This window comes from Arvicola amphibius, chromosome 7, assembly GCF_903992535.2.
Source record: "Arvicola amphibius chromosome 7, mArvAmp1.2, whole genome shotgun sequence".
Taxonomy (NCBI): domain Eukaryota; kingdom Metazoa; phylum Chordata; class Mammalia; order Rodentia; family Cricetidae; genus Arvicola; species Arvicola amphibius.
The window spans coordinates 58,307,050-58,316,811 of record NC_052053.1 but is presented as its reverse complement, the minus strand read 5'-3'; the positions used below and the strand labels follow the sequence as shown (position 1 = coordinate 58,316,811).

At 40.7% G+C, this 9,762-nt stretch overlaps 1 pseudogene; it reads right to left on the bottom strand.

Annotated features, from left to right (window-relative positions):
* Positions 1–7,825: 7,825 nt before the first annotated feature.
* On the bottom strand, positions 7,826–9,349 carry LOC119819770 (annotated as a pseudogene).
* Positions 9,350–9,762: the final 413 nt, after the last annotated feature.

Below are 9,762 nucleotides of genomic sequence, written 5' to 3'. Positions count from 1 at the left end.
AGTATATATGTAAAAAATGTTTTATACTTACTAAACATATTCGGGATCTGTGTTGATCCATATTAGGTTGTAACTAGTGTCCATGAATCAGTATTTAAATATCCAGGGTCCCTTAAGTTCTTTGAAGATGAGTGGTTTCCTGTGGAGATAAGAAAAGAACCCTGCCCCCAACCTATATGCTTTTCTTACCATCAGTATGATCATCATCCTTGTGAATGAATTATTTTTCTTTTCCAAAGGGCTTCTTCTCTTCAAACCGAACCTTTATTAATTTTGACGGTATCCACAATTTTTCCTCTCCTGTGGAGACAAGAGCAAAACCTCTTCCCCAACGCAGCACATCTCCTGGCTTCCACTGCAAGGTCAGCACATCCTTGAAATAAACTGGTTGATTTAATTCAGCAGACTTTTCCATTATCCAATGTCTTTCTGCAGCCATTGTCCCCTTCTCATTAGCGTTGAGAAAATTCAAGGTTAATAAAGCACTATGTAACCTATTTCTAGGGGTATTTTCCACCCCTTTCTGTTTGTTTAACATATCCTTTATAGTTCTATTTGATCTTTCTATGACTGCTTGACCTGTAGGATTGTATGGTATACCTGTAACATGCTTAATATTGTAATAAGCAAAAAACTGTTTCATTTTCCTAGAGACATAAGCTGGACCATTATCCATCTTTATTTGTGTAGGTATACCCATGATGGCCATAACTTCTAATAAATGAGTGATTACTGAATCAGCTTTTTCTGAGCTTAAAGCAGTTGCCCATTGAAAACCTGAATAAGTGTCAATGGTGTGGTGTACATATTTTAATTTGCCAAATTCTGCAAAGTGAAACACATCCATCTGCCAGATTTCATTCCTTTGAGTGCCCTTTGGATTAGCCCCTGCAGGCAGTGGTGTTTGGTTATAAAAAGAGCAAGTAGGGCATTTCTTTACAATTTCCTTAGCTTGTTGCCATGTAATAGAAAATTCTTTCTTCGAGCCTTTGCTATTGACATGATGTTTTTATGAAATTCAGAGGCCTGCAGCACACTACCAATCAACAATTGATCAATTTCTGCATTACCTTTTGCTAGAGGACCTGGCAGACCCGTATGAGATCGGATGTGTGTTATATACATAGGGCAAAGCCTGTTCCTGATCATGTCTTGTACCTGGAGAAACAATGAGGTTAGTTCTGTATCATCAGGTATAAATTCAGCAGTTTCAATATGTAAGATTACTCTTTCTGCATATTGTGAATCAGTAACTATATTAAGCGGTTCTTTAAAATCCCTTACCACCATAAGAATGGCATATAATTCTGCCTTCTGGACAGAATCATAAGGGCTTTGTTCCACCTTACTCAAATCTTCTGATTTGTAACCTGCTTTCCCTGATTTATTAGCATCAGTATAAAATGTACGTGCTCCAGTTATTGGAGCATCACGGATGATTCGGGGGAGAATCCAAGAAGTTCTCTTTATAAAGTTAAGCCTCTTGCTTTTCGGATAGTTGTTATTGATTTCTCCCAAAAAATTAGCGCAAGCTCTTTGCCATGGTTCATTATCTTCCCACAACTTTTTTAGTTCATCAGCAGTGAAAGGAACTATAATTTCTGCTGGGTCTATGCCTGCTAGTTGACGAAGTCTCAATTTGCCTTTTATAATTAATTCAGAGACTTTTTCCACATAAGTTTTTATTTTCTTACTTGGTTTATGTGGTAAAAAGATCCATTCTAAGATAATATCATCTCTCTGCATTAAAATTCCTGTAGGAGAAATTTTGGAAGGCAATATGACGAGAATACAACTGAGCTTTGGATTCACCCTGTCCACATGTGTCTCTTGTAATTTCTCCTCAATCATTCTCAGCTCCTTTTCTGCTTCAGCTGTTAATTCTCTGGGACTGTTTAAGTCTTTTTCACCATCCAAGGTTTTATTTAAATGAATTATCATATCAGGTGTTATGCCAACAGCTGGTCGTAAGCTGGAAATGTCTCCTAACAACCTTTGAAAGTCATTGAGAGTCCGTAACCGATCTCTCCTAATTTGTGCTTTTTGTGTCTTAATTTTTTGCAAACCTATTTTATAACCTAGATAATTAACAGAATCTCCTCTCTGAATTTTTTCAGGAGCAATCTGCAATCCCCATTTAGGTAAGAGTATTTTTACTTCTTCAAACAGTCTTTCTAAAGTAGCCATGTTTGAATCAGATAACAGAATATCATCCATGTAATGATAAATTATAGACTTGGGAAATTGCTTGCGTATTATTTGCAATGGTTGATTTACAAAATATTGGCACAGGGTGGGAGAGTTCAACATGCCCTGTGGGAGGACGGTCCACTGGTATCTCCTTGTAGGTTGAGAGTTATTATAAGTAGGCACTGTGAAGGCAAACTTTTCTCTGTCTTTTTCTTGTAAAGGTATAATGAAGAAACAATCCTTTAAATCAATTACTATGAGAGGCCATCCTTTGGTAATAAAGATGGCAGAGGAATTCCAGATTGCAGAGAGCCCATAGGTTGAATAACCTTATTGATAGCCCTGAGATCTGTCACCATTCTCCACTTACCAGATTTTTTCTTAACAACAAATACAGGAGAATTCCAAGGGCTGGTAGATTCTTCTATATGTCGAGCATCTCATTGCTCTTGTACCAGCTGTTCTAAAGCCTGCAACTTTTCCTCAGCTAATGGCCATTGTTTTGTCCATATTGGTTTCTCAGTCAACCATTTTAGAGGCAGTGCTGTTCGTATCTCTGAAGGGCCATCAATTGCTTTGCATTCTTGTACAGCCCGAACAGCAGGTTTCCGCCTTCTGTAATATCTTTTAATATTTCCCTCGGTGATATAGGCTCTAGAAGCAGCAGGAATGTTAATTTGGGTATTCCATTGCTGCAACAGGTCATGGCCCCATAAATTCACTGCAATATTGGCTACATATGGCCTTAATTTTCCTATTTGTCCTTCTGGCCCTATGCATTCAACCCATCTCGTGCTCTGCCTTACTTGAGATAGGGTTCCAATTCCCAGGAACTGAACATTTACATCCTGAAGAGGCCAATACGGATGCCAAGATTCTGGAGTAATGATACTTACATCCGCACCTGTGTCCAGTAGGCCAGTAATAAAAATGCCATTTACACATACTCTTAACTTTGGTCTTTGTTCATTTATAAAAGTCTGCCAAAATACACGTAACTCATCTTTCAGGCCATTTTTGCTTTTAACAGCAGGCATGGGGCTTTCTAATTTTCTTGACGAGGCATGTTCTCGGCAGTAACTGGAAATGACTGGACCACATTCGCCATGGGGGCCTGCGAGAGGCCCCCCATTGAGTTTCCCAGTGGCAACAGGTTGCCTTGTCTATCTCTTGTTGACCTGCACTCATTTGTCCAGTGTCTGCCTTTTCCACATCTCCTACATATACCTGAAGGCTGAGTCCTCCTACGTCTGTTATTTCTAGAAGAGGCATTATTATTATTATTATTATTATTATTATTATTATTATTATTATTGTTATTATTATTATTTCTGAAAATCCGTTGTCTGCAATTCCTTTTAATATGTCCCATCTTGCCACAGTTAAAACATTTGGTAACTTGATGTCTCCTTTTTGCATTAGAAATTGCTTCTTCTACCCATGCTTCAGTGCCATAGTCAAATGATTCAACATTCATTGTATGTAAGACCCATTCGTCCAAGGGCGCTGATCTCATCTTTAAAGGCCCCAGGATCCTTTTACACTCCACATTGGCATTCTCATAAGCCAAAGATTCAATTATTATACGTCTTGCTTCTGGGTCAGATATCCCTATCTGTACAGCTTTAGTTAGCCTTTGTAAAAAATCACTAAAGGGTTCTCTCTGACCTTGTTTAACTCTGATATATGATTCCAGTCTCTGTCCTGGGTCTTGAACCCTGTCCCAAGCCTTTAAAGCTGCTGTAGTACATATGGATAAGGTGTGTTCATCATAATTCGCTTGTTCCAGAGGATCGGAGAAAAGTCCTTCACCTAGAATTTGATCTAGGGAGATCTCAATTCCCTTTGCTCTTTCCTGCTGTTCTAAAAGTTTAGCCTCTTGTCTGAACATGCATTTCCAATTTAATTGTGACCCACTCTCTAGAACAGCTGATACTAATTGTACCCAATCATGGGGCGTTGCCTTATTGCTTATAGACCAAGTTTTGAGCATCTCTCTAACAAAGGACGAATGTAGCCCAAAGTTCATAATAGCTTGTTTAATTTCTTTGAGATCATTCATACGGACGGGTTCCCATGTATATTCCTTGATGACTTTAGGGATTTTGGAACCAGTCACCTTTTCTGACGTTACTATTGGAAAGGCAGGTAGAACTTTATGGAAATTATCCCGGAGAGTTTTACTCATTGACGGAGTTAAATTTCGCCTTTGTACCGTTTGCTCCTGTTCTATAATTTCCTCAATCTTTTCTAATCTGCTTACTATTGCCTTCTGTAAGGCCTGGATCTCCTGTCCAGAATTATGCTCCAAGGCCTTCATGGAGGATTCCAAAACATGAAGTTTGTCCAGTAGAGTTAGTATCTCATCCTTGGATAGAATTTTCATGGCATGAATTGTGCCTTCTTGTATTGACAATCTGTCAGCCAATCTGTCATATCCTTTAGACAAAATCCGATTTTCACATTCAGCAGTTTTAATTCTCTCTGATAATGTTTCAGACAGGGACTGAAGTTTACGATCCAAATCAGCTGTTCTCTCCTCCGCAGCAATGAGTCTCTCCTTAATATCAGACTGTAGTTTTTCTAAATTTTGCTCATTTGACCGAGTCATATCAGACAAAGCCCTATTCCCTTCCTTGAGACCTTCAAACTCTTTCTTGGTGTCAGTCTGAATTGTTTTTGCAAATACCTCGACCGACTTAAAGTTGTCACTCAAAACAGTTGTGCCCTTTCTTAAGCATTCAACCTCTGTCCTAAGAATCCTGGTTTCATTCTGTAAGGACTTTATCATTTTTCTATTTTCAAACCATGTAAGGGAGAAACCAAATACGAGAAAAATTGCAAGTCCTATAAACATCCAAGTTATGGGAATATCATATGTATCCTGTAATACTTCTACCATAGTATAATTAAATAGATTGCAGAAGCTTTCAACGGTGATATGGTCAGACATTTTTTTTTTTTTATTCAAAAGAAATTTTACCTGAAATGACCGTTCCCTGCCAGTAGGTCGCTAGGGCAATAACCGCTCGGCCAAACCGAGTCTGCAGTACCAGCGGAGCTCAAATGTTGGGACTCCGGCAGTAACCGCTAGTCTCCGGCAGGTCAGGGCCCAGGCCAAACTCAGCCGGGACTGGTGCTGCCTGAGGGGTTAGCGAGTTAGGACTGAGTCACCCGCGTGCACACACGTCCTTTGCTCCTTACAAGCGGGGCTGGGACAGGCTAGTCTGGGAAACTGCTCTGAAGCAATCAAGAGCCCAAGGCTGAATCCCTGCCACGCAGTGTGGGAACTGGAGCTGAAGGCTCCCAAATGCCCTAGTTGGACGCCAAATGAAGGTGCGTGGTTGATCGGCAGTTATGATTCACCAGACAAGCTTTAATATATATATAAGTCAGTTTTAATAAAGGAAAGGAAAGGGAACTTACAAATCCAAGGTTCCAGCGAGGAGGGCAGGAAAACAAAGAGCAGGCAGGCCGCAGGCCCGCAAGATTTTATAAGTCAATATTAGCCTAAGGGGGACACGCCTAAGAGGGACACGCCTAAGAGGGACACGCCTTTAGACCAAGGGGGGCACGCCTTTAGACCAAGGGGGACACGCCTTACAAAACAAGGTTTTTGGCTAGGCTTCCCCTTCATTTAGCCAATCTGACAGGTGTAAGATGGTATCTCAAAGTTGTTTTGATTTGCATTTCCCTGATAGCTAAGGAGGTTGAACATGACCTGAAGTGTCTTTTGGCCATTTGAAATTCTTCTGTTGAGAATTCTCTGTTCAGTTCAGAGCCCCCTTTTTTAAATGGGTTAATTAGCATTTTAAAGTCTAGTCTTTTAAGTTCCTTATATATTTTAGAGATCAGACCTTTATTGGTTGCAGGATTGGTGAAGATCTTTTCCCAGTCAGTAGGCTGCCTTTGTGTCTTAGTGACAGTGTCCTTTGCTTTACAGAAGCAAATATATATGTTCAACCAATATATATGTTCAATTCCATTAGTCAACTTCTCTGTTTTTATGCCAATACCAAGCTGTTTTCAATACTGTAGCTCTGTAATAGAGTTTGAAGTCAGGGATGGTAATGCCTCCAGAAGTACCTTTATTGTATAAGATTGTTTTGGCTATCCTGGGTTTCTTGTTTTTCCATATAAAGTTGATTATTGTCCTCTCAAGATCTGTGAAGAATTTTGTTGGGACCTTGATGGGGATTGCATTGAATCTATAGATTGCCTTTGGTAGAATTGACATTTTTACTATGTTGACCCTCCTAATCCACGAGCAGGGGAGATCTTTCCATTTTCTGGTATCCTCTTCAATTTCTTTCTTTAAAGACTTAAAGTTCTTGTCAAATAAATCTTTCACTTCCTTGGTTAGAGTTACCCCAAGGTATTTTTTGCTGTTTGTGGCTATCTTGAAAGTTGATACTTGTCTGATTTCCCTCTCTGTTTCCTTATCCTTTGTGTATAGGAGGGCAACTGATTTTTTGGAGTTGATCTTGAATCCTGCCACGTTACTGAAGGAGTCTATCAGCTATAGGAGTTCTTTGGTGGAGTTTTTCAGGTCGCTTATGTACACTATCATATCATCTGCAAATAACGAAAGTTTAACTTCTTCCTTTCCAATTCGAATCCCCTTGATCCCCTTGTATTGTCTTATTGCTATTCCTAGAACTTCAAGCACTATATTGAAGAGATAAGGAGAGAGTGGACAGCCTTGTCGTGTTCCTGAATTTAGTGGGATGGCCTTGAGTTTCTCTCCATTTAACTTGATGTTAGCTGTTGGCTTGCTGTAACTAGCCTTTATTATATTTAGGAATGACCCTTGTATCCCTAATCTCTCCAAGACCTTTTCATAAAGGGGTGTTGAATTTTGTCAAATGCTTTTTCAGCATCTAATGAGATGATCATATGGTTTTTTTCCTTCAGTTTATTTATATGATGTATTACATTGATAGATTTTCATATGTTGAACCAGCCCTGCATCTCTGGGATGAAGCCTACTTGATTGTAGTGGCTAATTTTTCTATTGTGTTCTTGGATTTGGTTTGCCAGTATTTTATTGAGAATTTTTGCATTGATGTTCATGAGTGAGATTGGCCTGTAATTCTCTTTCTTGGTTGAGTCTTTGTGTGGTTTCGTTATCAGGGTAACTGTAGCTTCATAAAAGGAATTTGGCAATGACTGTTCTGTTTCTTTTTTTTCCTCATTTTTTTATTAAAAATTTCCATGTCCTCCCCTCCTCCTCCTTCCCTTCCCTCCCCTCCACACATACCCCCACTCCCTCCCTCTCCAGGCCAAAGAGCCATCAGGGTTCCGTTCACTATGTTAAGTCCAAGGTCCTCCCAACTCCCCCCAGGTCCAGGAAGGTGAGCAACCGAACTGACAGGGCTCACAGAGAGCCCATCCATGCCGTAGAGTCCAAACCCATCACCATTGTCCTTGGTTTCCAGTCATCCTCCACCATCAGCCACATTCAGAGAGTCCAGTTTGGTCACATGTTCCATCAGTCCCATTCCAACTGGACTTGGTGATCTCCCGTTAGTTCTGTCCCACCGTCTCAGTGGGTGAACGCACCCCTCACAATCCTGACTTTCTTTCTTTCTTTTTTTTTTCATGGTCATATCATTTATTTGTTACCCATATAGACTTATTTTTGACTGGACTCAGACTTAGAAGTAGAAGCTCTCAGCGAGGACAGCCTTCGCCTCTTGGCAATCTGTTCCTGGCGCTTTTCTTTGGCTTTCTTCATTCTCTTGTCCAAAAGTTTAGCATATTCTGCAGCCTCCTTGTTTTTCTTTGTTCGTTGCTTCTTCAGAGCAACATGCCGGCGTTTGTGTTGCAGGACACGTGGAGTCACAAGATGCTGAATCTTGGGTGCCTTAAGGACTAAGGACGGGCTTCTTACCTTCTTTGTTTAAAGGCTTTCTGACAATGTACTTTCGGGCGTCATCATCTTTAGAGAGATTAAAAAGCTTTCGGATTCTGCTAGCTCTTTTAGGTCCCAGCAGACGAGGCACAGTAGTATCTGTCAGTCCAGGAATATCCTTCTCTCCTTTTTTTACAATAACCAAGTTGAGAAGCTGAATATCTCCTTCCCTGCCACCGGCTGCCAGAAACTCATGGAAGTGGACGATAATGCAAGCTTCAGACCTTCTATGAGAAGCACATGGCCACGGAAGTGGCTGCCGATGCCCTGGGTGAAGAGTGGAAGGGTTACGTGGTCCGAATCAGTGGCAGCAATGACAAACAAGGTTTTCCTATGAAACAAGGTGTCCTGACCCATGGCAGAGTGCGTCTGCTGTTGAGTAAGGGGCATTCTTGTTATAGACCAAGGAGAACTGGAGAGAGGAAGCACAAATCTGTCCGAGGATGCATTGTGGATGCCAACCTGAGTGTTCTCAACTGACTTTCTTTCTTAACACAAGCGCCTGGCCTGCTGTAGCAGCCAGAGCAGCGTCTGTTCCGTGTCTCTCTGAAAATGGTCCAGGGTTTTAGTCACATGGCAGTCGGTCTTTCCAGGAAGTGTTCTGTGAAATGGCAGTAATTGGCAAAGCTCTGGAACTGGCAGGGGCTGCTGCTTGTCAGAGTTGACGGAGGTCTGTCATCTTTTTGTCTAGCAAAACAGCTGCCATGGCTGTTCTAATGACTGCGATTGATTTCTGACAATCCGGTTCTCTTGTTCAGACATACCACACATTCATTGTTAGTTAGGAAAGAAATCTTTCATGATCTAATATTTAACTGCCAAATCAATGTATTATGCTTGCTGATTATTGTTTAACAAAGGGGGATGGCATGAAGATTAATAAATGTTCTTGGACAAAGCTATCACTTTTATTTTCCTGACATTTGAACCTGCCCACTGAACATTTATACAACAGACCCGTGTACTATCTGTATGCTAGTGTTTGCTTTATCTACAAGTAAGCATTCACTGTCTGTGCATAAGTAACTATTTTTTCCTTAGGCTTGGCAGTGTACATTTACTGCTTTGGACTCTCCCACTTCTCAGTCTCCTTCATCTTGTTCCTGCATACTCTCTTCTTTCAGTGAGTTCTTCCTTCTCTACTCTAGCATTGGGTTTGAGTAGAACTTGTCCATCAGGGAATTCCTCCTTCTTCCTGAAGTTGTCAATCCCATTGCATTGCGTCATCAGCAAACCAACTGTCATCGCTTCATCCTAGAGATGTTGAACTGGCACTCAGTTACCTAGGAGAGCCTTGACAGGGACATGCAGAGGCAGCCTCTCCTCTCTGATGATGAAGCCAAGAATGGGACTCCAGAGAGGCTGGCAGCCAAGCAGGCACAGAGAGAGTACAGGAGAGGAGGTGTGCCTACAGCTTCCATTCTAAGAGCCACCCTAACAAAAGCACTGACACATGAAGCAATTGAAATGTGACTCGTCCATATTACATTGCTCCATATATGTAAAGTAATATCAGAGTTCAAAGACAGTCATCGTTTAAAAGAATGCAGGACCTGAAGAATAGAAAAAATACACAGCAATCAAAAATTTATTTTTAAATTGGTGATTAATTTAAATTCATCTGTAACAATAATTACATTAAATATAAATGACATGTA